We start from the raw sequence: 24,352 nt of genomic DNA on the forward strand, positions 1-24,352 counted from the left end.
GTGGCACCTGCAGTGCCGTGTCGAAACAACCGAATTTTTACGTGGAGTCTCCCAAATTACACTGTATGTACATGTCTGAAACTGTCGCGCACGGCCCCAGACTTGTATGCTATGTCTTCCCCATCCCACCCCCTCGGCAAAGTGGACGACAGTCAAGACCCTCCGACTCCTTCGAAAATAACGCTTCTGTGTGATAGCGTTTTGCTGTTACTTGAGTTACATTGTTTTGTTGTTAATATGCCATATACGCCTCATGCTTTTAGTCTGCAGCTGGCTAGAAGTTCGAATATCCTCCTTCCTCATGCAGTGTAGAGTATTTTGTCACTATCTCCTTCAAACATATGAAGTGTGAACTGGGGGGCAGGTTTGCCCAGTAAACTATGTGGGTAGTTATTTCCCTTCCTCCTCAAAGTTTTGTCTTTGATTGACATACCTAGGTTACTGTCAGAATTCTCCCCTGCACTTTTCACAGCCCCTGGTTTTCCTGTGCAGTGCATATCTCATTCTCAGCACCTGTCGGAACAAGTACCAGATGACTGTTGCAAGCGATTCGCTACAGGATGAACGTATGCAATCCAGCCATTTATTAAATACATTGTTAGCTTCGAGAAATTCGAATTGATAAGCATAAATGATTAACACGGTTTGAACCGCCAAAAGCAGACGCAGACTTCGAGTCTGTATAATGTTGCCAGAGATCAAAAATAATGAAAAATAACTAGAATATTAAAACTGCTGAACATGAGGTTGAGGGCGAGGAGGGCAAACGAAATGAGGGTGAGTGAGGACCAGCAATATTTTTTAAGTGAGGATGAGGGCGAGGGAGGGCAGGCAAATTTTTTCAAGCGAGGGTGAGGGAAGACCAAGATTGGAAAGTGAGAGCGAAGGAGGAAAGGCCAAAATGAGGGCATTTGCCTACCTCTTCCCCCCAGTCTCTCAATGGGTGCATCTGGTAAGGGGTGCCTACTGCTGCAGTGGCCTCGGCAGTAACCGGATCCTAATCCTCCAGCACCACCTCAAGGAGGATGCATGATGGCCAAAACATAAATGGCAGAGTGGTGCTCTAAGTCCTGAACAGAAGAGACAAACAGAAGCGAGGAGGTCATGAGGGAAGGTCATCATCTTGTTGCGAATAAACTTCTTTTAATTGCAGCTCTGATGTCAGAACTATCACTTCAAAACAAAAGATGCCAAAACAACTGCACTTTTCTACCTGAAACCGTCAGCGAATTAAATTTTTCGGCATCGCAAGATTTTGAAGATAAACGGTCTTGTCATTAAAATGCAGTGTCTATTTCTGTGTTAATTTATTTTGTTCTTTTTCACAATGTTTAGTTCCAATTTTATGCCGTGATCTTGCTTATGCTGTGTCATAGTCTGTGGACTGTGTTTCTTCCTGAGAAGCCACTTCTCCCTGGACCAAATGTGCCATGCAGTTTTTTAACATGAATAAATCAGACAACAGTAATCACATTCACTGTGATGAATGTGAATGTGAGTCGCCCATCTTCACTGAGACAGGTCCTACCGACACCAAGGATAACTTTTCAGTGAGGTCAAATTTCCCCACTCACACTCTTGCATCCAACTGCATACTGTAGCAATTTTTTGGACTCCAATAATTCGAACTTGCGCGATATTTGGACTGCGTGCGGTGGCCATCATGCACCCCATAGGTACAAGCACACAATGACGACCAATGTTTCGTACTCCGTGGAGCCCGAAAGTTTGGTTTTTCGAACCAAGATAGGCGTCAGCAATATTGTGGAGATTGTTTCTCAGCATGATAGACATGAGTGGGCAATGCTGTCACAAGCAACCAGTCTTTCGTGGGTGCAAAAGGTGGCGAGGGCACATGATAAGATTAAAAATGTGCGGACTGGTGAAGCGTTCACTGCAGCTTTGAGGGCACCGCTGCCATAGGGGTCACGGCTGTGAAAGGAAGGGGGGAGGGGGGCTGCTCATTAGGATGCGCTTGTTTCGTCCGCTTTCTTCCTGCCTGTTCCACCTCGCAGTCCTTACAACTGCCGTTGCCCATGGAATCAGAATGTTACTGCTTCATGCAGCGCACGCGCATCATTTAACGCCATGGCTTGCAGCCCAGTGAACTGAAACAGTAGGGACATGACAAAAGCATGACTCAGGTTTAGATAGTCTAATCAGAGATAGCACAGCAGGACCGTTTCCATGGAGCTTCACTGGGATTGCTGTGAGGGAGTCACGTGCTTCCTAGTGGATGTGCGAGCCTGCCGCCTCTGGTCCAGAAGGTGCACGTTCACTGGCGGCCCACCGTATCGGTTTCCACCATCCTGTGAGCATGGAAGCGGATCATGGTAGCAGATCTCGCAATTCTAAAACCCTGTTATCAGTTTACAAGCCAAAATGGAGAGCAGTGAAGTTTGCCCTTTTTAAAGGTGATTTCACACAGAAAAGGTCAGATTTTTTGGAATGCTCAATTATGCAAACTATTTTCAGGTTCCGCTAAGACAGAAAAATTGGTCCGATACTCTACATCCATCCCCAAATCTGCAATTTATCCTTGCCTGCTTTGACCAACCTCCCACCACGCAACAACCTGTCAGTTTTGCTTTTTCGTCTCTAACCAATCCCGCTAGGCATAAAAAGTGTACTAAGCAGTTTTCCGATTTTTTTACCGATACTGTAACGAACTACTAGCCAACTGCTTTCACTCAAATAACTGAACAGAAATAATCCACATTTAAATTCTTTGTTGTTTATGTTTCTCTTTCTTCCCACACTGAATCAAAGTTTTCCTCTTTTATTGCATTCATTTGGTGCACTTTTGTAGCCTTCTAAGCTCCATCTAGCTTGGCAGCCTTTCTACTACTATGCCTTTATATTCCTTTAGTCTGTGTGCAACCCTTGCCTAAGCTTCATTACAGTAGCACTGTGCAAATTAAAAATATGCAGTAAGTATACGTGAGCAGACACTATAGTGCTTTCACTTTTCTCAGCTTGTGACACTCCTTCCTCCTGTATGACTGAGTGAAGGTTTAAGTGCATCACCCATCTCAGAAATTACATATACAGTAAACCCTCGTTACCTCGAAGTTGTAAAATCTGGGATACATTTTCAGATAAGCGGAGTTTTGAACTAAGCAAAATGGCGAAAATTTCTGGAGACAACCCCTGGCGATCTGTCGCGCAGCGCCAACGCCTGTCGTTGCCGCTGGTGCACACCGCACGGAGCTACGGAACTCTGCAACAGAGGCCAATTTCAGCGTTGATTTGTTACCGCCCCGTCTAGTTCAGTAAAGGGGAGTACAGTTACGCCATATCCTGTTTCTAACACAGCTTGAAATACAATAACACTGATAAAATGGTTTACGCATCGCGTTTAAACAAAAAAAAAAGGTCACAGCACAGCGGTGTGCTGCTACACAGCGATACATACTTTCATTGCAAGCAGTGGATTTCTCCTGCTTCTTTCGAAAATTAACAATATCTAGCCACACTAGGCCTTTTTTATTTCCTTTACTAGCTTTTACTGAATCGTCTCGGTGCGCCCATATATGCACGCATCAGACGAAGTGAGCGTCTGCAGGTTCTTCGCTTAAAGAGGACAAGGAAAACAAACTTTGCTCGCAAAAATATAAAAAAAAGTTCAAAGCGCAGCGGTGTGCTGCTACACAGTGATGCATACTTGCATTGCAAGCAGTGAATTTCTCCTGCTCCTTTCGAAGATTAACAATATCTAGCCACACTAGCCTTTTTATTTTCCTTTACTAGCTTTTCCTGAATCGTTTCGAAGCGCCCATATATGCACGAATCAGAAGAAGTGAGCGTCTGCAGGTTCTTCACTCAAACCGGACTAGGAAAAACTTTGCTCGCAAAAAAAAAAAAAGTTGCAGTGCAGCGGTGTGCTGCTACACAGCGAAGCATACTTGCATTGCAAGCAGTGGCTTTTTCTGGCTCCTTTCGAAAATTAACAATATCTAGCCACATAAGGCTTTTTATTTTGCTTTACTAACACTTACTGAACCGTCTCGATGCACCCTTATATGCATGGATCAGACGAAGTGAGCGTCTGCAGGTTCTTCGCTCAAGCCGGACTAGTAAATTAAACTTCGCTCACAAAAAACAAAAAAAATAATCCAGGACGGAAATTGAGTAGCTCGAAGCCTTCTGCAATTGGCTGCCTCGCGAGCTGCTTCCAGGTGAGACACAAAATTTTCTGGAAACCCAGAACCTGAGTGCGCCAGCGACTAGCGAAAATGCTTTGGCGGCCATCGGCTTGTTGCGCCCGTTGACTCTCCGCTGCACAATAGGAGCTTTTGCAATAAACGCAAAGGAAATCTCAGGAAAAACTGAATTTTATTATTTTGAAAGGCAGAACTGGGTAATGCTTGCCTGCTTCGCGCTGGCATTCGGCCCGACAAAAGCATCCTCAAGCTGCTGAACGCATTGCATAAGCCATTGGTCGCCGCCGCTGCATTCATCTTTGTTGCAGAGCAAGTTTTGCGGACACCGCATACACAACAGAAATCAATCAATGTTTCGTGCACAGAGAGAGACAAAACAGAACCAGACAATCACTAAATCGCTCTTGCTGCTATGCACTTGTGAAATGCAGCTGAACGAGCCACACTGAACTGGCTGAACTGACTGAACTGACTGCCTGATAAAACAAATTAGCACACCACGCGCGGGCGTGACTGCTCCCAAGGCGAAAAACGGCTGTGTCTGCGGGAATTTTGTATTTGCTCTTCGAACCTGACCGCATGCAGCACTTAGCATAGGAACAAAGCGCTCGCTTGGAGCCCCTATCACCTTTCGGTAATGACCTTTGCCTTTAGTCAAAATTTCGAGATATCCGCATTACGCCCGAAAAATTCTTAGAGAAAAAACGGGAGCTAATACATAGCACCTATGGCAGGTGAAGGCACGGCGTGGAAACCTTTCGACTTAACCAATTTTTCGAGATATGCGAGTTCATGTTAACGAGGGTTTACTGTACAATGCAGTTTAATTGAAAGAGCCACAGCTATAAGAAACGCTAACTTATTATGAGCAAGGGTAGTTATATTATCCCAAGTACAAGAAACCATGGCAGATGGTGATAGGCAACTTGTTTGCCAAGTAGCTTGCCAGGTTCAACCATGGCATGGTAAAAAATAAAAAGAAGATGGGAACATCCTGCTCCTAGTCCATATATGTGTACTGACGCCCTCTTGTGACACTAGGTAGTAACCGCAGATCCGGACCATGAAAAGGAAATAACAAGAATAAGATCAGGATGGAGTGAATTTGGCAAGCACTTGCAGGTTATGACTAGTAGCAGCTTACCAGTATCGCTCAAGAGGAAAGTATACAACAGCTGCATCTTACCTGTACTCGCCAATGGGGCTGAAACGTGAAGGCTATCCAAGAGTGTTCTACTTAAGGGGGGACACGGGTCTTCCGGACCAAAAAATCACGAAAAAATCACTTTTTAGGAAATGTGATTTCCGAAATCAGTAGCTCTTTATCTACCTATCTGCTAAGTTTTTCATCTCTAGGGTCGGTATTTTAGTCACTATGCCAATTTATATAATCGATGTCGCCCAAATTTGGGCCGAAAACGACCCCCGAAACAACCATTTTCTGCGAGGCGTAGCTCCCATTTTGTGCGCGGCACTGTAGCAATCTTGGTCTCATTCTAAAGTGCCGCCTTTCGTCTTCAAATTGCCGCCTCTGCTGTTTGCATTCGCCCATTGGTCGCATAAAAAATAGCAAAAAAGAAAACGTGGCATTTGCAACCTCATTGGCTTTCGAGGTGCACGTGACGATAAGGCGTCACCGCATTGGTGGAGCTGGCTGATGGCGTCTGCTCGGTGCGCCCAAGCCGCGGGAAGACGGCAGAGACGTAACGGCAGCCGCGCTTGGTTCCAAACCGCGAGGTGCTTTCATGGCAAGAATTTGTGAAAAAAAGTGAAAAAAATACTTGATTAATCATCTCAAGTAATGCCCTGCCCCGGCTGTGTGCGCTCAGGCCGACGAAAGTCGTGCGCCGAACGATCGTGTGTACGAGCCTGAAGTAGGCCTAGCGCGTTCCCCAGCATGGGAGACTGCTACCGCCAGCGGTCGCACCCGCTGCGACGGTGATATCGCAGGCCGCAGATGAGCAGAAAGATAAGCTCAAAAAAGAAAAAGCTTGAACTTGCACCAACTCCAGCAACGAAGCGGTAGACTGATTGTTTTCGTGGTGATGACAACAGCGCAGCGGACAGTCCGCTTGGCGAGGCGGAGTTCACGATCGTCATATAACAGTTTGCCGAGATTGGCGAAGTGTAAAACATACGGCGGCGATATTGGCATTTAAAAAAGTGAACGAGGATAAGAAATCGTCGTCAAACTTATTCTTAAATGCGTAAACTGCGGGACACGTCGTCTTCGCAGAGCTCGCCACGTGTTTGCGCCGATCGGACCTCGTTCATAGTCCTTAGTGAATGCACTTGCTTCCAGCACTGGGAAGCAGCAAATACTAGCTCTAAATTACATTTTTTTCTGCAATAAATGTTCCCCACCGCGGTCTTGATGTGAGGACGTAGCAAAACGACATACGTAAAAAAAAAAAAAAAAAGTCGCTGCCTGCATGTGACTTGCGCACTCGAAAAAGTGACGACTGAATGTGCTGCAATTACAAATTAAAATGAAAGAGAGACTTGAACATTGGAAAGCAAAGAGACTACATTCCTGGAGGTTTCTAGCCATTTTAAAATGTAAATGTGTGCATTGCACCAGTGAATGTCTATTAAATAATCCCCCATTTCCTTTTTGCTCTTTTCTCAAAACATGCATTGTCGACCACTTGCAGTTTTGCAGCCTTAATATCTCTGCACCTATTGCAGATAGAGTAATAATTTCTTTTTCAGCATGAAGCCAAATATGTGGAGCACACAATGTTGCAAGTAGATTTTTTAATTTCTTGTTCAGAATTTTTAAAATGACCATTATATGCTATATTTTGAACTTTGAACGTTGTTATGCAATAAAACAAACAATAATTGCTCAATCAAAAAACTACTTGCAACATTGTGGTTATCCTTTCTAGTGTCCAGCAGTGTGTTCATCTGAAGTTTTTCTTCAGTGGTCATTTTGTAATTGTTCTTGTAAGAATTAAACTAATTGGTGTAATTATCTCATGAAATAATTGGATCACAAAAGAAATAATTGCAGTTTTGGAATCTGCACATAAACTACACAAACCCACCAAGTCGCATCAATTTTGATTGGTAAATAAGGAAAATAGTTTTAAGACCAGTGTCCCCCCCTTAACGCAGAGGGCTATGGAAAAAAAAAATAGTAGGGGTAACATTAAGGGATAGGAAGCATGCAGAGTGGGTCAGAGAATTAACTGAAGTTACTGACATTCCAGTGAAAATCAAGAAGAAAAAATGGACGTGGGCAGGACAAGTAGTGCGAAGAGAGGATAACCGATGGTCGCTGAGGGTAACAAACTGGATTCCAAGGGAAGGAAAGTGTAGCAGGGGGTGGCAGAAAGTTAGGTGGGCGGATGAGGTTAAGAAGTTTGCAGGGGTCAAGTGGCTGGAGCTAGCACAGAACCGGGTTAATTGGAGAGAAATGGGAGAGGCCTTCGCGCTGTAGTGGGTATAGTCAGGCTGATGATGATGATGATGATGGACAAGTGTAGCCTTTACTATCCCTTTTTTCTTTAACACTCCCCCAGAGTTGATTTCTTCAGTGTGGCTGGAGAAGTCATCCTAGACGTAGATATCAAACCTTTTAAGCTTCTTACAGCTTGCAAAAATTGACAGGCACAGAGAGTATAAAGGAGGCTATGGTACTGCAAGAGATAAGCGAAAACGGGCAGGCAGTACATTGTCAAAATCGCGGTTGTCCATCGTGCTTTCCAGACAACAAAAGCTTGCAGTAGCGTACAGCCTACAAATCGCCGGTGTCGCAACCGTCAGTCGTGATACTGTACACCGAGTAGGTGCTGCACACGGAAGACGCCGTGGCCGGCACATCGTAGACTTCGCAATCGCTAGTCACGCTGTACACATCACAAGTAGCTGCAGCACCACGTGGCTGACAAATCGTTATCTCTTATGCTGTACGCACCGCGAGTGGCGAGCTGCAACTGCGTGACAGTAATAAACCATCTTGTTCGTAGAAAGACCTGTGTGACTGCTTTTCCCATGCTTGTGCTTGGTGTGATAACACGAACGTTCAGATGATACAATTTTTTTTGCGACCCCATGAAATTCACATCACCGAGGTTCTACTGTAGCTTACAAACCAGTAAACATAAGCAAGACTGGTGCACTGCTGTGGGCACGACAGGACCACAAAGCAATCATTGTCACTATGGGGACTGCTAAACGTCACATAAGCACCAACCTGCACAATGAAGAACAGGTGCCTGGTCAGCACCGTTGCAGTGCCCGGTCCACCGTACCCACTGCAGTTGAAGAAGCAGTTTCTTTTATAGGTCTGGTTGTTCACAGCATCACATGGTGCTGACTGAAAGGAGTCACCAGAAGGTCAAGCCCACGAGGAGCTGGCAGCGCAAAATGTTCGATGGTTCACATGTGCTGGCTCCTTTCTATGCTGATTAGTGATCTAAGCCATCGAAGTTGGAACTCGTTGAAACAGAAGTGATTCCCAAGAAAGCCTGCACAACAAACAGGTACTTGGTCAGCATCATCGCAGTAGCTGGTCCAACATGCATATCGGGTAGAGTGCACATGAGGTACAGCAGAGGAAACAATTACTTAAGAAACTGGACTGCAAATTAGTGCTACAGTGCCAAGGTAGCTGGAAGGCACAGAGGTATCTGCCACTGGCGAGACCAAAAATCGAAAGATTTTTTTATTTGCACCAACGGAAAGACCGGGGGGGGGGGGGTTAAACGTCACTGAGTCCTAATCTAAACATCCTAAACATGCACACAAGCAGCAACAGCAAACATGAAATGCGATGAGCCAACGCAAACTGATTGCCATATCCTTTTAGCTTTTAATGTGAAACCATTACTAGCCCCTTTATTCTAAATTTTGTAAACAGCTGTTAGCCATAATGGTTCTAAAAGATGAGCTATCACGCTAGTGTTGAGCACAGCACAGCTCGGTAACCTGAGGCATATGACGCAGCAAGACACAGGAGGATCAGATAGCGTGACATTTAGGTAAAGCCACAGCAATGAACCTTCAATGTGAAATGCGTTGAGAGGTTGCCCTTTAGCCTAGATCGATGCAGAAGTTTCCATATCTACTGGGCTGCACTGGCTGCGCATCACCGCCAAATTTGCCATGACATATTAGAAATCAAGCCACCGCAAAACAGGCACAGCATTTTTTCAGAAACAGGAAGTTTTCTGAGTAAATCAGAACAATTAGCAGGTATGCTATCATAGAAGGGTAAGTGGTAGCTTCAAATACGGAAGCTTCAATGAGCACGTAACAGTAAACAGCAGAGGAAACCAAAGCAAGCCCTCCCACCACTCTGCCCCTGATGTCACGTGTGAGATGGCACAACCTGGGAGCTAGCAAATGGGTGCCCACATACCCTTTTGGGAGCAGCTTACCAACCTTGCCAATGGGCGAGGTGGGCTCTCCCCCAAAGACCACAGGGGCTGCCTTTTCCTGCACTTCCTGCTCAACTTTCAGTGCCAACAGCTGGTCCACAAAGTCTAGTCTTCTCTCACCTGGGTGGCGAGGAAAGATACCGTAGACCACTCAGTTGGTATTGAGAAATTACAAATGGTTGCATCTCTCCGTCCTGCACCCTTCGTGACTGATACCTTACCTTTCTGCTGCAGCAAGGTGTGACCAATAGGCAGCTGCTGCGTACATATTCTTCAGTATCTGTACCATGTGCCCCTTCTACGCAATGCTAGGGCAACTACCGCAGTTTTGAAAAAATCAAATGCATCATTGCAATCTACGAACACTTACACAGAGTCTAGCTTAAATATGTGTATATATGTTCTACTCTAAAGTGCCCCTTAGTAATATGATCCTTTTCCCATGCTTAACTGCAATCTAAGGTAGTTCTAACCACATTAATGAAAGAGTGTAAAAAGGCCTCCATCCTCAAGTAAATCCACCATATGCCATGGTGGTGGAGTGGTTACGGCGCTAGGGTACTGTGCCCAACAAAGCAGGATCAAATCACGGTCATGGTGACCCCCTTTTCGATGGAGGCAAAAAGCGAGGTGGCCGTGTGCTGTGTGAAGTCAGCGCACGTTAAAGAACCCTAAGTGGTCAAAATTATGCCATCTCTCTTAGTCTGGGTTGCTTTATGACACTAAAGGCCAACTCTGGTGATTTTTCGACCTTCACAATTTTCAACAACATTTACATCTGCAGAATCTGCATTGGAGTAATGTGAAAGCACGGATGCTGCTGCTGATTGCTACTGGTTGCTTCTAGTTGCTTAATTCACTTCTTGTTTACCCATTTTAGTCATTGGTACTTTCAAATTGTGCGCCAATCCCTTCCTATGCCCCTTTTTCGGCTCTACTTCCATTTGCGTGGCATCACAACCTTGGCGTCACATTTATTTATTCTTTTATCCAGAGCGCCACATGTGGCATTACAGTGGGGGGGTACAGTTTTATAATGCATAAGAAAAAAAAAAACAGTTATAAATACAATGTAAACACTTCATTGTCAGATATATGAACGCAGCATGAAGACAGGACATTCCATTCTCGAACAGTGTGTGGAAAAAAACGACGATTTAAACAAGTCGGGTCTCGCTCAGAATTCACGCTCTATAATCGTGATCAATTCTCTCAGATTCATAGTGTGGGCAGAAAATGTACTTGTCCCTGAGAATAGCAGTTCTTTGGTGATATATATTATGAAATAATTTTAGCCTCAGTTTTCTTCTTCTGACTTCAAGTGGTTCCCATTGTAATTTCTGTTTTAAGCTGATCATGCTACTTTGTTTACTATAGCGGGCAGCCAAGTTCTGAACTCTAATTTGAGCTTATAAACATTTGTCAGCGGATCCCATACAGTACATGCATATTCCAGCACGGACCTAATATAAGTTTAAAAAAAATAGATCTCTAGAATCTTGCGGAAACCTTCTTGTGTTACGATGCAGAAAACCTAACATTTTGCAAGCCTTCGCAGAAACATAATCAACATGCCGATGCCAACACAGAGTTGGAGTGATATACAAGCCTAAGTATTTATATTTTATAACAGTTTGCAATAAGTGCCCGTTCACATTTTAGACATAATTAGGTACATTTTTTTTTCTCGTACAATCCATGTGCATAGTCTTCTGCAAGTTGAAGATTATGTGCCACTGTTTCCACCACTGGTGCACTCTATTCAGATCTTCCTGTAAAGCATGTGTCATTTTTCACTTCTCTATACAACACAGTCATCAGCAAACATTTGCATGCAGGAAGTAACATCCACAGATATAGCAATTATAAGCACAAGAAAAAGCAGAGGTTCCAAAACTGACCCTTGTGGGATGCCAGGCGTCACAAAAGTTACATTAGAATTGGCTCCATTTATGGTTATGTACTGAGACCTTAAACTTAAATATTCCTTTATCCACTCAATAACTTTCCCATTAGTATTTAAATAACGCAGCTTGTGGACTAACAAATCATGACCTACGACGTCAAAAGCCTTTTTGAAATCAATGAAGACACAATAACGCTGCAACGGTCCAACACTTCACATACCTCGTGGACAAACTCTGTTGGTTGAGTAATGCAAGATGCGCCTTGCCGGAAGCCTTGCTGGTTTGGGTTTATTACGGGACTGAGATGATTCATGATGTTTGAGTATAAGGTGTGCTCCAGAATTTTACAGGCATTGCTTATTAAAGAAATAGGATGGTAATTAGAGACGAATTTCCGAGGCCGTCTTATGAATCGGGACAATGCAGGCAACCTTCCAATCGCTCTGAAGGGAACTGGTGTGTAAAGATTTTCTGAATAAAAGTTAAAAATGAAGATGCAGATTGGGCCCATATCTTAAGAGACCATTGGACAGACCATCAGGGCCTCCAACTTTGGACATGTCTAAACGCTGAAGAAGTGCGGTAATTCCTGTTCTATTGCTATGTCTGCCATAGGAGTAAGCTTAACTGGCTGAGGAGGAATTTCGCGAGGTATGCTGGGCAAAAATATTGAAACAAACAAATTGTTAAGTGTGTTTGCTTTTTCAAGACTTTCATCGATCAGGTGGCCATTATGCGCGAGAGATGGAATGCCTACATCATCTTTACCACGTTTAACGTATCGTCAAAACTTCTTTGGGTTCTTTTTGAACCTTGACGACAAAGAGTCGAGTCAAGGAAGTTCTTTTCAGCATGCTCAATGGCCACCTGAAGGTCGTTGTTAGCAGCCTCCAAATTTGCCGTTGTCAAAGAGTTTGGATTTCTTTTAAAACTTTTGAACGCTCTTTGCCGTTTGTTATGAAGATGTCGTAGATTTGCATTAAACCACGGCTTATTCTTGCAGTGCCTCAGTGACTGCACCCATTATGGGACAAACTTATCCTGCAATTCTACATTTTGTTTTTGAACAGAAGCCATAGTCCATTAACACTGCTCGTTTCTAACATCTTGTGAAGCGGAAGCTGCTAGAGCTAGATTTATTTCTGTAGTATTAGCTCTCGTGTAATTAAAAATTTTTCTTTCCGAGCTCAATTGCACCTTTTCGTAGGACACCTGCATTTGGCACAGAACTGCTTCGTGATCCCCAATTCTTGGCACGACCAAAGTGGATACAACCCATGCTGGACGATTTGTCAGCACTAAATCTAATATACTGGTTAGCCTTGTTGCCTGCGTCACCAGTTGGGTCAATGAGAAATTGCGCATAATGCAGGCAAATTCTTTTTCATTGCCAGAGACGGCACTGCACGTACCTGATTAATTAAAACAAAGTTTTGGCAAGTTGAAATCTCCTCCTATGACATGGCATTCAGTTCGGATTGTTTCTATTGTTTTATATAATTCCGTCAATATGTTGACCGAGCTACCTGGTGTCCCATTTTGCAATCTAATTATGCACCACACAGCTTCATATGGACCAACTGGGATATCAAGACGGGAGCAAGATACACTGTGATGAACTAATATAAAAACGTCACCCCCATGGCGATTCGTTTTTTCTGTAGCCCATGTAGTTATCTGGAAAAACTTCGTTATCACCGATATCAGGATCCAGCCATGATTCTGTACCCAGAACCACGGAGGGCTCTGTCATGCACAATAGGTTTACCAAACTGTCAGCTTTATTTCTGATGCTTCGGCAATCGACAATGGCCTAATCCTTCAACATACATGTATTTAGTATCATTTAGGTGCAGCAAATCATGTTTTAGCTTCACACGCATTTTCGCTAATATGCAACTTCGAGAAATCCCACAGGGATTTTCTTTTGCGACATATAGTCTGAAAAATCTTCAGAGATACTGACGTTTTTACCTTTCAGCTTCTTGTTTACCAATTTTAGTCCTTGGTACAAACTGCGCACCAATCACTTCCTATGTCTTTTTTGGCTTGACTTCAGGTTGCGTGACATCACACCCTTGACGTCACCTTAACTGTTTTAACTGCTTAGTATTGATACATATTAATGTCAAAATAATTGACTGACTTAACTATTTTAGCATTTCATACATTTAAATGTGGCACCAAGCCATTGGCTAATGAGACCATTTTCGCCTTTACTTTTACATTTTTGCCTCTAATTAATCACCTAATTATTGACCTAATTACTTTTTTGGACACATTATGTCACACTCTATTGATTGAAACCTCTCATTAACCTCTACCGCTTCTTAATTACTCACAACTGCTGCGGACAACCTTTATATTTTTGCCTCTAATTACCTAACTTATTAGCCTAATTATTTTTTGGACACATTATATTGCCCTCTATTGATTGACACCACTCATTAACTCTTTCCTGTCTGCACCTACTCCCATCTACAGTTTCACAATTCAAACTTTCCCGTTTTCGAAGCGCTCCTTGACAAGTGGCGGCATCCAGTGGTTAACTGACAATTTCGCTTTCGGTTTTATTTTTTTCCACCGTGTCACGCCCTTTTTTTTTATAGTTTCGGAGTGACTTAACCGGTGCTCCTTGCTTGCAAAATGGTGTCGACATCGCGCGCTGCTGCTGCTCGGAAGCAGCCCGTTTCCACGGATACTGACCCATCTGAGTGCTCATCTGTGGATGCTAATAGCAACAGTGATGACTCGGAAGACGAATTCAGCTCTTCAGACTTCAGCACCAACAGCAAAACTATGTCAAACCGACCAGGAACGTCAACGGCCATGCCCCAGTACACTTCATTTTCTCTTTCGAAAAGACCGCTTTTGCTGCGCGCTGATGGGTAGAAATCAGTGTTCTGAAGGTCACAACTTATCTGCAGGATGTCAACGTCATTAGGGCAGGACTACTTGCCGCCGGCAGCGCAGAGAGTCCTGTTTTCTCCTAGGAGACAGCCAGGGGTCGACTTCAGCACTGCACGCCGCAGCACCGCACGGCGTCGCTCCAGAGCTATCGATTTCTTTCTGCTATTTTTCACCACGGAGATCATAAAGGAGATATGCGAGAACACGAACAAATGTGCGTGAATGCATATTTTGGGGAAGCCTTCCTATGATGAAAAAGACGGATCTTGGCAAGATGTTACTCCAAAAGAGATGAAAAAAAGATTGGCCGAGCAACTGCTTGGATTTGGTGAGCCACAACCTGGAGACCCCGATGTTCACCCTCTGTTTCCATCTCATGATGGGCTGCACACAAGCCCCCAAAAAATGAAGTACAAGAACTGCAAATTGTGCTATGAAGAAAGCAAGGTGGAACAAAAAACAAATATTTTCTGCAAGACATGTGCAGCAGACCTGTTTCATGGCAACAAGGAACTGTTTTGTGCGGTGGCACGATAGTCATATGGTCTAATGTTTTCTTTCCTAACTTGAGTGATACTGTACTTAGAAAGCTAGAATTTGCAGCATTGTTACCTCTGTCCCTGTTTTAAAAATGTATATCTCAATTTTTTTTTGTATGTGAAGAAATTTTGCTATTTTTGAAAATTTTTTTATTTTACTGCAATTTTTTTCCCAATAAAATTTTTGCCTCACTATGCAATAAAGATATTACTTGTGACTAATACCACTGTGAAGAAAATTTCCTCCTCTACAATTTGCTGCCATTCACTCCTGTACTAAGCAAAATTTTGCAAAAAAGAAAAATTTTATGACACCACTCAAAAACCCCCTACTTTTCCCGCGGACAGGAAAGTGTTAACCTCTGCCACTTCTCAATTACAACTCCTACGGACACAATTTTGTGGAAGCGGTCTGCGGACGTGATGTGCGGACAGAAATCTGAACATAGCGAAGCACAGTTGAGGATACTTTAGTTTTCCCGCAAAGTCAAACCCGGATATATCGAACTCGAAGAGGTTCGCGAAATATTTCGATATACAAAAATCGGCTTGATAAGCCACTTGCGATCGTGAAAAATGTTACTGCATTTGTCGCGTAATCAACCCACTCACATAATGAACCCATACCCCACGTTTGCCCCCGAGAATTTGAAGACAAAAAAAAAAGCGTCCCCGTTTCGGGCGTTGTATATCCACAGCTTATTTATTGACAGCGCACCAAGATGCTGCGCAGCGATAACGTCACAGCATGTTTATCTTTTTACTATACTTTTGACAGATCCCGCGATGGCGGGGAGCGAACTTGACTGCGTGCCCGTGATGCTAATAGCCGGTGTCATGATTGCAGCTGACCGCGCGCTTTCGTTTTTTTTTTCTCATTCTGCAAATAATGTACTGTCCCGCTCTTTTCTTTTGTGCCTACCGGCCTTGAAAGCATGTACAATAAATAAATAAATATATTTAAAAATGCAGGAATAAACGACTCTCGCGAAAAAAAAATCTGCTGCCTCTTAACGTCCGCAGCTGCCATAGAATACGCCACGGCGCACGTTCAGCACGATGGCAAAACAAAAAAAAAAGACTCCCGCAAAAGAAGAAAAAAAAAAAAAGAAAACGACCCTTTTTAATAGCTACGCACGTTCGGCACGATGCGAGATGCGCATCGCATGTCAGCCGCTACGCGCAGTGTATTTACAACACACACTGGAGAAAACGTCTACTACAGACCGAGCTGGCCTGTCCGCGCATGCGTAGTGCGTGCTGCTGCAAAACGAAGACCGGAAAACAGAGGGGAAGAGAAAAGATAAAGCTCCACAAAAGAGTGGGCACACCCTTGCACTTTGCTCTATCGCATTTTCCCCTCTCCTGAACACCACGGCTGCATTGGTTCCCTGTTGTTCCTTCACGCATATGGCTTGCAAACGTCACGTGCAGACACACGGTAAACAATCCCCACAGGTGCGCGCCTTTGAGGAAAGGCGCGGTGCTGCCCTTGACCAGCCGTCACCGAACTGTGCCCTCTCATTCCTTCCGCATGTGGCTTGAAAACATCACGTGACAAATGGCCGAGGATGATGCAATCATCTTTGGGGAAGGTGCACCGTCCAATGTGTGGTGGGGAGTTCGATATATCGAACGACCGGTGACATTGAGTTCGATATAGGACGCAGCTTTCCTATGCTTTTACATGGGATTTTCAAGGGGATATTCCGTGAGTTCGCTATAATCAAAATTCGAATTATCCGGGTTCGACAGTATTAAAGATAGTGCTGTGGGACTCGTGACTTATGCCACCAAAAAGGAAAGATTTATGGCTAACACTGCGCTTGAAGACATCACAGTCATGAAGGAGTGTCGAGCAGAAGACAGCGACAATGCCCTATTCGGCACAGCTTGTTTGGTATGGGGTTGCCTATACGACCTTAAGCGGTGTTATTGGCACGAAACAGGGCGACGGCAGTGTTACTCAGAAACAGCCGGGCACACCGAAGACCAGTCAACAGCTTGCTTGCAAATAGCATCAATAGTGAAATCACACCCTTGTAGTTTCAGTTCACACTTTATACATTCCTTGCAGCAATGAGTGGTAGCTAGTGGTGTTTTTGGCTCCCCGAGTTATTCAACAAAAAGCAACACAGTGATATATCACTAATTTCCCAAGGATGAGGAGCTTTGCAATAAATTGAAATCTGCGATCCGGTGCCCCCTCTGCATCTAAGAATGTGTCGTGCGTGCCCTGAACATTTCACGTGGGACTACTACCAACACAGGGTGCTTCTGATCGAGGAGTTTAGCCTCGCGAGTGCCAGGTGATGGTTGAAATCAGCTGTGTCGACATTTTCCGCACAAGGCACAAGCTAAATCACCCGCTGCAGTCTGTTAGTGCCAGCACGGTGGATTCTTTGAGAGCCACCGTCAGAAGAAGTATGCTAAAATCTGTTGATCTCCAAAATAAATATGCGCTTGAATAAATAAATATAAAAAAATAATCCTTATTAAGGATCACTGATCTGCAATACGGTTCTGGTTATAAATGAGATATAAGCAAGTCTTCGCTCTCAACCTCCTGCTGCTGATATGTGGTTCAGCTCATGTGATCTCATACTCTAGCACCAATGCGCCGCTGAAATTACATCTTTCTTTTACTGTAAGACAACTGAGTTGACAGTAAGGCTGTCCTATGAATATAGCAATTATTATAATGCTGATCATTTCCAAAGCGACATTCGCTGTGGCTTCGGTTAGGCCTGGCAATGACTAGGGCACAGCGCAAGGCCAGAGCGCCACCATTCGTTGCTCTCGCGGATAGCACTGTTGTGGTAAGCTCGCTGTATTCGGAGTGGCAAGCGTTGCGAATTTGTATACTTTCTTGATGCGGCTAGGGTCGATCGTTTTTCGATGTACCACTTAACACGCACACACACACACATACACACACATATATATTACGCCGAGCAAAACAATCCCACGGGGACGAGACGGGGCATGCTGTATGGACGGGTGCATAATCAAAGGTTGCATCCGTGGGTGGCACATGAGAATGCCTGTACGTATTGCCCTTGAATATGCTTGTGTACACAGTGTACGTAGTGGAAAAAGGCCAGCCTGTGCACTTTAAAATTTTGTACCCAGGCTCGGAGGCTCACTTTCTATACCCTTCCGTAAACAAATGCAAAAACTGCAACTGAAATTCATATTGGACAGTAGTGATAAACAGGTTGGTTAAAAGGCATGCAAGACAAATATCAATTTGAAAGCTGCTTTCATTTACAGAGTTATCAGTTTTGCAAAAATAATTTATGATCCAAATTTTATCCATCACAACTGCCATTATTTGTAAAAAGCATTAATTTTGGCCATGTAGCAACAGGTAGAAAAAAGGACATTAACTGAACAAATGCCATTCAGTGGGATTGGCATTTAATTTTCCATGTGGCAGAGGTATTGCTGCTGTAGAACAATAATCATACTCGCAGCGAGGCAGATTTTGGTTTGGTATTGAGGAAACAATCGGATTTGCACTAGTAGTACTACTAGCCCAAATTCTGATCATTACTTAATGATCTGTACCCTCATATATGCTAGCCACTTGCATCAGGGTTTGTGAGTGCATAAATGGCTTAACAATTATAGGCATTTATTGCTCCATATGTGGCAGCAATCAAGATCGCTCGCACGTTCTTCCCTCATTGGTCGTATGCATGCCAAGTACTCCTTATGTTCTTTTTTTAATTGCAACAGAAGGACGAGTCCTGGCTGTCACTGGCCAGCGACATCGAGGACAACTCACTGACATCAAATAGTGCATTTCACATGGTGCCATACGCGAGAGCAATTGACGTTTGCACACCTCCGCAGAATGGCAGTGGGTGCGTGTGGTGTCATCATGTGACGTCACGCAAAGCAGTGCTCCCTGACCCTTGCGCGAGCGATTCAGTTTTGATTTATTATTGCTATTGTAAAATTATTGCCTGTGTGTTGTAAAAAATGAAATCACGTACTGTGATGAGCAATACAAATCAATCACTAACTCAATATAGTTGAAAAAGCACCGGAGTTGTGCTTTAAACCCCTTAAACCAACCAAACCAACCTCCAGTAAATTTGTCAAGGGTGCCACCACTACAAAAAAAAAATCATGAACATGCCACTGCCCGGTGACATGGCCAGGTACTGAATGAATGAATGAATGAATGAATGAATACAACTAGGCAGGAGCTACCAACTCAAGCAGCTTCCCTGGGATGCTTGGATCACAAGTCAGACCAAATTCATACTCTTAGCAATAAGGTGAATTCGTATGTCTTGGTTCAAGCAGGGCTCTATATATATACTGTTACGGGGAAGATCTATAGTCCGATAGCTGTCCACACCCCTAACATTGATGACAGCACCGATCTCACCACCCTAAGCGCAGTCTTCTTCTGGTAGTCTGTCGCAATTCATCATTCTCAGCACAACTAGCAAATACCGCTAAGTAACAATATGCCAGGTGGACTTCCACATAAAGTGGAAACTTATTATGCCATTCGGCTATGAGTACCTTCGAGATAAGAGAGGCCCAAATAAAGGGCTTAGCGAGGAGGAAGAGGAAAAACTTTATTTCACAAAGCATTCGCGGCACGCAGGCCTCATGGGTCTCCGCACGACTCCACTCGCCATCTAAACGTTCATGTGATGGTGATCCATGACGTACGCGGCCCGACTGACGACAATCTTCTGCCTGGCCGGGTCCGCTGACCGCAGTGGTCTCCCAGTCCTCCCAGGTTCAGAGAGGCACCGGTCCGGCGAGGGGAGAAGACGCCGAGCAGGATAAAAGAACGTGGGTAAGGGTGGCCTTGGGGTGGGAGCACAAAGTGCATATGGGGGATAAAGTAGAGCTGGTGTTGGCAGCGTTCGTGTCTGCCGGTGACGCCAGACTGACTGTTCTCTGGTAGTGAGAGATGGGTGGTGTGACGGATAGATGAGGCACTCAGCACGGGAGTTTACAGTGAACTCAGCAAACAAGTGCATACACTCCTTCGAAAAATCTTCCATGAGGTCCCTCTGTGCCCGGATCCTAGACCCTCGGGCTAAGGATTCGGCAGACTCGTTGCCAGGATTTCCTGAGTTCGCAGGCACCCAGATGAGCTTAACCGATTGGGGGAGGTGGAGGGTGGGCATGTGCAGCAGGCGGTGCGTCAGGGGATGAACCCAGCCCCTGGCGTAATTTAGAATGGCAGTTTTAGAATCTTGCTGGTATCTGGGTATGCCAGAGCAATAGCTATAGCAGTCTCCACCCAAACTGCATCGCGCTCATTCCCGTACCATTTGTGGAGCGCTGCCGCGCACACCTTCCTGCGGCCTTGGACATGGTGGGGGTGCATGCTAAGCGGTAATAGTTTGGCATAGATTAAAGTGTATATGTGAGCAGGGAGTGTTCTTAAGAATGCATTGTTTGGAGGAATAGTGATGCCTAGCTGACTGAGTATGTGTTGTCCAGTAGTTGTAGCAGCCAATCTGAGATATTGTGCCTATAAGTTGGCCTCTCGAAGTTCACGTAAAGTGTTATGGACTCCAAATTCGAGCAGTCTCTTGTTGCTGGTGCTTTTCGGTAATTTAAGTGCTGCCTTTGTTGCTTGCCAAATTAAGGAGTCTATTTGCTGGACCTCACTTCATGATAGTTTGAGGTCAGGTGTAGCATAAAAAATTTGGCTGAGGGTATAGACGTGCACTACGCGAAGCGTGTCCGCCTCTCGGAGCCCATGCACGCATCCTGTCACCCCTTTTATGAGTTGCGTGGTGTTCGCAATGGCCCTCTTGAGCCGCTTAATTGTGTCTACATTTTTTCTATCCTGTTGCAGGTATAGTCCTAGTGATTAAGCAAGTGGTAATGTGCATGCACATAAGCGAGGATCCCCAAGGGGAGCCACAGGCAGCAGCCATTGATGCTATCGAGTCGTACTCTTAAAGGCAGAGCTAAAGAGTCCTTCAAATTTTCCTTACTAAATACAATAGAAACCCTTTATAGCAAAGTCACCGGGACCGGCAAAAATCTTTACATCAGGGTCTTCACTATATCAGCTGTTGATGACATGGCTCTGAAGATGCAGTCTGGTAATTATATGGCTTCTTACTGAACACTTCTTGTTGCCTAATGAAAAATACACTGTAAAATACCTCTCAACAACCTCATAGACAAGCGTCAGCCCATGATGTCAGTAGAAATGCGGCGGCGCTGGCGACAGCAGTGACTTTCATGGTGTAGGCAAAAGCATAGGCTGTCAGCATTAGATGCGTGGCGCTTGCTGCGTTTTCGAGCATTATTTCCGATATTCCTGCAATGTGTGGTGCGGTTGGTTGCACCACAAGGCACAAAAAAGAAAGTGGTACCTGTTTTCACTTGTTTCTCGCGGTCGGATGAAGATGAGAGCAAATGACAGAGGCATTGAGCGCGACAATTGTAGACCCTTCGGTGACCGATTGCCTTGGCAGCTAACGTGCGTTGCACTTCTGCTCTGAAACTTGACCAGTTCATTTGCAACTCTTAATTGCCGTGATTGTTTTTCGGCCACACGACGAATAGCGCAATAAACGCCTGCAGCTCGTTCACGTTTTGGTGTACATACTACCGGGCCATAAGAAGTTTAGGCGTGATATTCCGTGTGCGTATGATTTTAATCGAACGCAGCTAGAAAACCACGCTGTGAGTTTCATTCATCTGCGGTACTACCCGTGCACATTTTCGTACAGAAAAGGACACAAAAGCTGCTGCGAAGGAAACTGCGGTGACCTTCAGCGGTCACTCCAGCGCGATCATTGCCGAAACAGGCCAAGAGAATAGTAAAGTATTTTTTCTCTGTTTTCACTTTCCCGAATTTCAACGAGTGACACACTCTTCATCAACGGTCCTCAAGTAGGATCCGGACAAAATTAAGTCAAGCAGTGCCATTTCTCAGAGCATTAAATTTTATTTTTGAAGGCCATTAAGATTATATTGAACGAATGAACCATACAACCAGCTCTGATTGAGCAAGATATTTAATTGTGGTATATTACGTTTAATGTCCCAAAGTAGAATTGGCTAAGAGGGATGAAAAATAAGCAGAATAATATGACACGCATTTGAATAAAAATTTTCCCAATATATTAAAAATGCTCAGCAGATCGCGCAAATTGTGCTGCAAGTGATTGTGGACATCGTGGAGAACATTGCATTTGCGCTCATAGCCCAAAAAAAAAAGAAACAGCATTATTACGAGCTCTTTATTTATATATTAAACTGTGAATGACCCTGACTACATCTGTGTGATTAAACAGACGTCGAACGTCTTTTTATCGAGCAGGATGAAAGAAGTTGGCAGCGCGCCAACTATAGGCGAATGTTAGAAAGAACTAGAAGATTAAGTTCTTATTCAGTGAAATTATATGAATCACGTTGCTGGTACAGTGAGCTAAAAATATGATTTCTAGCTCAATATAGTTGCCGGTAATATTCTTCTTTAGAGTGAAGGTGCTTGGAGCAGCAGAAAAGGTGCCCATCAAAATAGTCGTCATATGAAAAACGCACTTCCAATCATTCATATTGTCCTTGCATGCGCTAACAATGGGCCCGGAAGTTGGACAGTGTTCACTATATATTAGATTTTCTTTTATATTGTGATTTTTCGTTTTCATTTAATTTAATCAATCACTACAGTTCAACGTTTTCTTATACATTGTGACTTCTCGTTTTCCTTTAATTTAATCAGTCACTACAGTCCAACGTTGCTAGTCGCCTACCGCTACCCGCACGCTGTTGAGGCCATGGAGAAGGAAGCCAATGCAGCGCTCTTCTCCAGGTAATTCCAGCAAATCAGCTAGTAAAGTGCTGAACTACCCTCCAGGCATAGACCAAACTATTTCTACGCACAAGCAAAGCTTACGCTTTAGAATATTCGCACGCGCGAACTGGTTTCGAAGGTGGCGTCGCTTGGCGCAGTGTAGGCACACTGCATTTTTGCCTACACCCCTGTCGCTGCCGATCGCAGCGCCACCTTTGTTTACAAACATGACGCTTGCTTATGGTCTCTTCATGACATTTTCTTTTTTTTTTCTATACATCTTGTGGAAGTACCTCTTAGGCATGAAGGAAAAGCTATGAATACAACAAAGCTTGATTTCATGTGAAAACCAAAGCCTGGCCTGAACATGGCATCATGTTCCGCTGTTTCCGTCTTTTAAAAGCCAATAGATGTGAAATACGCGTGGCAGTCAAGTACTGCAAAACTGAAAATGCCATGCCTCCCGTTCTTGCCACTGCTGCCTCGTTCTTCATGCTGCGCAGAGCTGTGAATGCCTGGCTGTTTCTTCCTTTCTCTATTTCTCACTGCACTTTTACTCCCTTTCGTACTCAACGGACCACACCACCTTCTTTCCATGTTCATAGACAGCTTGACTTTTTCTCCCAATGTGCTGTATGCTTTCCCTCATGGCTCCAAGGCCAATGTAAAGTTGACTTCTCTTGAGTGCTGCTAAGCCTGTTGGTAGAGCCATTCAAAAATAGTTTTAAAAAAGCTGTCTCGTGATTCTAGGTAGCACATGTGCGTGACGTTTGTGGGAAGTCATTGCCACGGCCAGACTCACTTCACTATAACAAATTTTTACCTAAAACGCTTATATTATAACGGGGGAAAATGCACAGTCTCTTATGGAAGACAAACTGGGAATTCAGCTTCACTTTACTATATCCAAGTTGTCTACAGCGGGGTTCTACTGCATCTTATCAGGCTTAGATAATATACTACTTGGTCACATAATTTTCAGCTATTTGATATTCCGTTTTTTGTGGAATAGTAATTCTAAATTAGAAATCATCCATGCTACAAGAATGTTCGAGGTGATGAGACAGTTGTATACAGATTATCCATGGCATCCTTTATTGGATCTGCAGTTGAACAATCCTCACCTCACCTGCTAACTTTTCCACTATGGTAATCTCATTACAAGAGACAAGGTTACAAGAGACACTCGTTTACCAAGGGCAACTTTTAGGGGCGTCTAGCATAAATTCTTCACTCCTTAGAAGAGACACAACCCAGATACTCACACTGCACGGCCAACATTGCACTAACTCATATGAGCTTCATTTCTCATTGGCCCGATTCCATTCTTTTCTGCAGGTGCATGTCACACCAAGCATGTTTCGACTTTTGTCTCACTGCACCCAAATTTCTATCATTCTGTTTCTTTAGTGCGAGTTGCACTCCAGCACTAACTCTTGAGTTGAATTCAGGTTGGCATAGATTTCCGTCCCAGCTTCCGCAATGCCATTCGCTTTGTACGTCGGTAGTCGGACTGGTCAGGCTCTAGAGCTGTCGCCATTTACATGGGACAGTTCTGCTCGATGATTCATTCGCATAGTTTTACATCAGACACAAACTCAAATGTCTAAACGTCATGTCGAAGTGAGTGAAATATTTAGTTATA

The 24,352-nt window shown here is 44.1% G+C and overlaps 1 long non-coding RNA gene across 1 annotated transcript in view; it reads right to left on the reverse strand.

The window, feature by feature from the left end:
• The window catches only part of LOC146184099 (uncharacterized), a 116,707-nt gene that overhangs the window by 31,754 nt on the left and 60,601 nt on the right, over nucleotides 1-24,352 (reverse strand). The window contains exons 3-4 of the long non-coding RNA XR_014708541.1: nucleotides 8,365-8,638; nucleotides 920-1,070 (exon numbers count right to left, since the gene is read on the reverse strand). This is a non-coding gene — a long non-coding RNA (uncharacterized LOC146184099). The remainder of the gene's footprint in view (nucleotides 1-919; nucleotides 1,071-8,364; nucleotides 8,639-24,352) is intronic.

Source organism: Amblyomma maculatum, chromosome 7, assembly GCF_055883805.1.
Source record: "Amblyomma maculatum isolate TAMU_Amacu chromosome 7, ASM5588380v1, whole genome shotgun sequence".
In the NCBI taxonomy this organism is placed as follows: domain Eukaryota; kingdom Metazoa; phylum Arthropoda; class Arachnida; order Ixodida; family Ixodidae; genus Amblyomma; species Amblyomma maculatum.